The sequence below is a fragment of the Ceratotherium simum genome, chromosome X (genome assembly GCF_057802395.1).
Source record: "Ceratotherium simum simum isolate JZ-2026a chromosome X, ASM5780239v1, whole genome shotgun sequence".
Classification (NCBI taxonomy): domain Eukaryota; kingdom Metazoa; phylum Chordata; class Mammalia; order Perissodactyla; family Rhinocerotidae; genus Ceratotherium; species Ceratotherium simum.
The window spans coordinates 119,543,758-119,549,662 of record NC_141940.1 but is presented as its reverse complement, the minus strand read 5'-3'; the positions used below and the strand labels follow the sequence as shown (position 1 = coordinate 119,549,662).

The 5,905-nt window shown below is 43.9% G+C and overlaps 1 non-coding gene across 1 annotated transcript; it reads left to right on the top strand.

Annotated features, from left to right (window-relative positions):
- The first annotated feature begins 5,513 nt into the window (after positions 1-5,513).
- On the top strand, positions 5,514-5,620 carry LOC147912016 (U6 spliceosomal RNA). The gene has a single exon (XR_015550775.1). It is a non-coding gene; the product is annotated as a U6 spliceosomal RNA (small nuclear RNA).
- Positions 5,621-5,905: the final 285 nt, after the last annotated feature.

Genomic DNA, 5,905 nt, shown 5'->3' with positions numbered 1-5,905 from the left:
TCTATGATGTGTGGGAGATCTGGTTCTCAGAGATTCCAGGCAGTAAATGCACCCTTCAAAGTTTCTTCTTAAGGGTTGCTTGAGAAGGATGATCAAGTCTTGTGGAGAGATATGACACAAATATGATAAACCTTATTCTGTCTTTTTTAAGTGGATATCTCTCAACCCCTTTATACGTACCATCCATTTCATTCTCACCATCCCACAAAGGAGATCCTATTCTTATCCACATTTTGCAGATGAAGAAACTGAGGCAGAAAGTTTGCATAACTTGTCTAGGTGCCTGAGCTTATAAGTAGTAGAGCTAGGAATTCACCCCACCGGTCCTCCCCAGCCCCTCACTCTTAGCCATATGTCACTCTACTCAACAGACATGTTTTCTTATGTTTATGGATGGGAACAGAGGCTTTAAGTAGTACAGAATAGCCCCGGGGACCCCAATGTCTAAGACATCAACCTCCTCTGACTCTCAGGACCCCAGGGAAAGAAAGTTGAGAGGTTGTTCAGCTTGTCTCAGGCCTGAAGTTGGATAAGTTCCCAGTGACCCCTAAGAGATCACATCTAGAACTGTCTGGTCAGAGAGGAGCCCATGATCCACCAGATGAGCCCCTCACTCAGGGCCCTAGTTATTTCTGGTCTTAGGAAACCCAGCTCCAGAAGGCCCTCCTCAGTGGGACTAAAGACATGTGGGCTGGAGCAGAGACCCACAACATGGTCCTCTGTGTCCTCAAAACTAGGGAGACTTAGAAAAAGAGGAGGGAGGTGGCAAGGCAGCCCAGCCTCCCCTGGGACTACAGAGAGGCCCCCACCTCCTCCCTGCAGAGTAGTGGTACTCATCCGGGGTTAATTTAGTCCCCCAGGGGACGTTTGGCAATGTTTGGAGACATTTTTGGTTGTCACAGCCAGGGGGAGGGTGCTACTGGCATCTGCTGGGTAGAAGCCGAGGATGCAGTTAAACATCCTACAATGCACAGGACAGCCCCTCTCCTCCCAAAGAATGATGTGGCCCCACATGTCACTGGTGCTGTAATGAGAAACCCCGCCCTAGAGTCTTGGTTCAGTGCATTCCATCCACAGCCCTGAGGAAGCTCTGTCTGGGGCTTCTTCGAAGAGTCATTCTGCAACCAGGAAGCCAGCAGCCATACAACTAGGCAGAAGGTGGGAGAGAGAGAAGGCGGGCCCATGCATACAGGTTTTAATTTACTGCATCTTTCTTCCTGACAGAGAGAGGTCAGTGTTTGCCTTTATTTACAGGCCTCAGGACCAAGGTAGGGGCCGCCCTACGTAGTAGGCTGAATAATGGCCCCTGAAGATATCAGGTCTTAATCCCTGGAGCTAGTGACGGTTACCATATAGGAAAAAAAGAATGATCTTTGCAGATGTGATTAAGTTAAGGGTCTTGAGATGGGGAGATTATCCTGCATTATCTGGGTGGGCCCTAGGTGCAATCACCAATATTCTTATAAGGAGGAGGCAGAGGGAGGTATGACACGTGCACACGGAGAAGACGATGAGATGAAGGAGGTGGTAGAAATTGGAGTGATGGGACCACAAGTCAAGGAATGTGGGCAGCCACCAGAAGCTGGAAAAGGCAAGGAACGGATTCTCCCCTAGAGCCTCCAAAGGGAGCATGACACTGCCAACACCTTGACTTTGGCCTAGTGATACTGATTTTAAACTGCTGGCCTCCAGAACCATGAGAAAATAAATTTCTGTTGTTTTAAGCCACCAAGTTTGTGATAATTTGTTACAGTGGCCCTAGGAAATTAAAATACCCTGACACTCCTAGAGCTCCCAAATCGATCTTTTGAGGCTGAGGGGCAAACCCTTCCAGCACAGACAAAGCCAGAGCCCTTTTGGGGTAGGATTTGAGGGGAGAATGGAAATTTCCTTCGCATCTTCCTCTATACATGCCCCTCTCCCACCATCCCTTTGAAGCACCCTCCCCTATGAACACAGGGCACCTACCTTCCTTCTGCCTTTTTCAGCCAACAATTTCCAGTAAACATTGGGCAAATCATCTGACAATCCCAGTGCTTGGTTCTAACCCGTCTGGGGCCACCTATGACTTTCTACCTTGAATTCTTGTCACCAATGTCCGTGCACTATATCCTATACTAGACTGTGAGCCTGGAGAGCAGGAACCCCATTTGATTTATCATCAAGCCTCCCAGCACCCCCAGCACAGTGTCAAGCACACAGTAGGTACTCAATCAATGGTTAAGGTGTGGTTCCTTCATCCTGACCATGAGAAATGTTATTAGTTCTCTTTATTGTCTAGCAGTCAAGAAGCTCAAAGCCAAGTCTGATGTTTATAAGCAGGGATCCCCACGCATTCTCTCAGGCCTGCAACAACTGGACATGGACACCATCAGTATGCTTTGTTTTTAAATTGGGGTGTAATTTACACATAGTAAAATGTACATATCCTACGTGCAGCTTGATCAATTATTACCTATATATGCCTCCTTGTAACCACTGCCCGGATCAAGATATAGAATCTTTCCTATCACCCCAGAAAGTTCCCTTCTTCCCCTTTTCCAGTCAATTAACCCCCATGCTCCTCACACTCCAGGAAACCACTCTTCTGTCTTCTACTGCATAAGCTAGGTTTGCTTGTTTGTGAATTTCATATAAATGGAATCATACAGAACATACTTTTGCATCTGGCTTCTTTCTCTCCACAAAATGTTTTTGAGATTTATGCATGTGGTTGTGTGTATCAGTACTTTTTTCTTTTTTAAAAAAAGTGCTGTGTATTATTCCATTGTAAGGATATGCCACAATTTGTTGATCCTTTCTTCTGTTGATGAGCATTTGGCTTCTTTCCAGTTTGGACCAATTGTGAATAAAGCTGCTATGAGCATTGTTGTATTGTATGGCCCTATGCTGTCATTTCTCTTGGTTATGTACCTAGGAATAAAATTGCTGGGCCATAGGGAAGGTGTCTGCTTAACTTTATAAGAAATTATTATCACTATTCTTGATTTAGATACAAGAAAATAGATTGTTAGAGAAAAATGAAGCAGCGACCATCTTTCTGCGCTTATTTTCCCAATTCCATCCATTGTAGGAATGTCTTAAAGAAACAGAATGCCTCATGCATGGCTAATTGAATCAGCAGTAGAGAGAGTTGGAGAGTCATGAGGCATGGAGAATTGAATGAATACATCCACATAAACAGATTCTCAGATCATTTTCTACTCATTCACACCAACCTGTATCTTTAAAGCTGGTCTTCCCTGGTGTTGGGATTGAACACAGTGCTCACGCAGACAGGATCCCTATGAAAGAAAATATTTTAAGAGGAAAATTCGCTCTGTAATGAAGCCCTGGTTGAGATGACAACTGCAGGCAGCAAGAAGTACGTGGGATGCGTAGAACAAGGGCAATCAGATCCTTCCGTGGTGTCTGTTCTGAGTGTTTGAAGAAGTCTTATTCCCCTGCCGAACCCACAGCTCTGCTGAGGCCTGGGCACAAAGAGAACTGGCCTGCTTTCCCAGCTGCCAGCTCCCTTCAGAAGCGAATTCCTGAGTACTAGGGACTCCCACTTGAGTGCCACTGAATTCTAGAAATCCTAAACAGCTTTGCAAAAGTGTCTAGAGAAGGGGAAACTATTTTAAGACCCTGTAGTGTTGTCACAACACTGTAGAATTAAGGCTGGGATGCCAAAGGAAAGGACAGAAATGTCCAAGCTTGTCTTTCTACAAGGTGTATTTTACAACAGCCATTACTTATTGCAAGTCAAATTCCTTTCACCCAAATAGGTGTTTGATACAATTTTGCTAATGGTGCACAGTGTTTAATGGTTTTCAGATTAATTAACATCCCATCCTTTTTGCTATTTAAAACTTTGATCTTTACCGGCGAGGTGCATCTTATGCTTCACTGAAGGGCAGCTTGGTGCAATTATACATTCCTTGGTTCTTTCTTAGATAATCTGAGATGCCACTTCTGGGATCCAATCTACTTCACCTGTGTCTCAGAATTTACTTGGTTTCCCTAAAATCCTCATACCGTCCTTTCCCCCTTTCTTCCCAGCCATGGAAAAAATTGGCCTTGTCCGTGTGGCACCAAACAGTCAGATTGAGTCAGCAAATAAGAAATGTCAATCACCACGTCGTGTATTTGGCACCAGGAAATTAAAACAATGGGGTTATTCAATATCTCTTTTTTTCTTATTATTTTTTTCTTTTTTGCTGTTAAACATTTGTTTTTCCATTGCTCTCCTTCTGTGCAGATAGTCATTTTCTGGACAAAAATAAACCACCTGTTACTTGATCTTCTTTGCCATTTTTGAGAGGGACTGTTGAGTGAACTTGTCCTGAGACTGTTTTCAGAAAAGAAGTCAGCTCTCTCAGGGAGTTGGTAAATAACACAGTGAGAACCGGCCCTACATTTCTCATGTTGCTTTCCTGAAGCTAAACTGCCATATGAGTTGTTTTAATGTACAACTTGTTGGTCTGTGGTGACTTGGAGCTCATTTCTCTCTTATTCTAAAGGGCATGCAGGGCTGCTTAGGGAGAAGCAGCCATGGACTCTGGCAGAGACCTCCCTTAGTACCAAAGTCAATGCTTCTGCCGCTGGAACCACACACTGCGAACCTCAGAAGCCTCCAGAGCAGTGGGGGATAGAGTCCTTTCTCCAGCACGTGCTTTATGGAAACACTTCCTTCTTATTTTAATTCCACTGGCACAACTAAGTCTTGTTTTGGAAAATGGTGAATACATTACTGCACACGCCTTTGTGGGCCCACAGCCGCTATCATAAACTTTTTTTTATTGTTGATAACGTCAGGTTTAGTGAGGTATAATTTGCCTATAGTATACTTCAGCCTTTTTATGTATGCAGTTCTGTGAGCTATGAGAGTCATGTAACTACCATGACAATCAAGATATTGGGTGTTTGTATCACCCCACAGTTTCCCATTGCTCCTTTGAAGTCAGTTTGCTCCCACCAATCCCCAGTTCCTGGCAACCACTGCTCTGTTTTGTGTCCCTATAGTTTGGCCTTTTTTGGAATGTCCTAAAAATGGAATCATATAATATGTAGCCTTTTGTCTCTCTCTGTTTCCACTCACTATAATGCTTTTGAGGTTCATTCATGTTGTTGCACGTATCAGTATTTGATCCTTTTTATGGCAGAGCAATGTTCCACTGCATGGATGTACCACAGTCTGTTTAAATGTTCATCTGCTAATAGGGCATTTGGGTTGTTTCTGGTTGGGGAAATTATGAATAGTGCCACTATAAACTTTCATGTACAGGCGTTTGTGTGGACATGTGTTTCCATTTCTACTGTTTCTACTATTCTACTCTTAGTTTAAGCTACTATAACAAAGTACTATAGACTGAGCGGCTTATAAACAACGGAAATTTATTTCTCACAGTTCTGGAGGCTGGAAGACCGAGATCAGAGTGCCAGCATAGTTGAGTTCTGGTGAGGGGCTTCGTCCTGGTTGCTGACAGCTGTCTTCTCATTGTATCCTCCCATGGCAGAAAGAAGGCGAGAGAGTGCTCACTTTGACAGCACATATACTAAAACTGGAACAACACAGAGAAGATTAGCATGGCCCCTGTGCAATGACGATATGCAAATTTGTGAAGCATTCCATATTAAAAAAAAAAAAAAAGAAGGTGAGACAGCCCTGTTATCAGGGCACTAATCCCATTCATGAGAGCTCCATCCTGACCTAATCACCTCCCAAAGCCCCACCTCCAAATACCATCACGTTGGGGGTTAGGATTTCAACATACGAATTTTGAGAGGACACAAACACTCAGTCCATTGCATGAGTAAAACCTAGTAGTGGGAATGCTGAGTTGTATGCAACTTATAAAAAACTGCCAGTTTTCTACAGTGGCAGTACCATTTTACATTCCCACTAGCAATGTATAAGATTTCC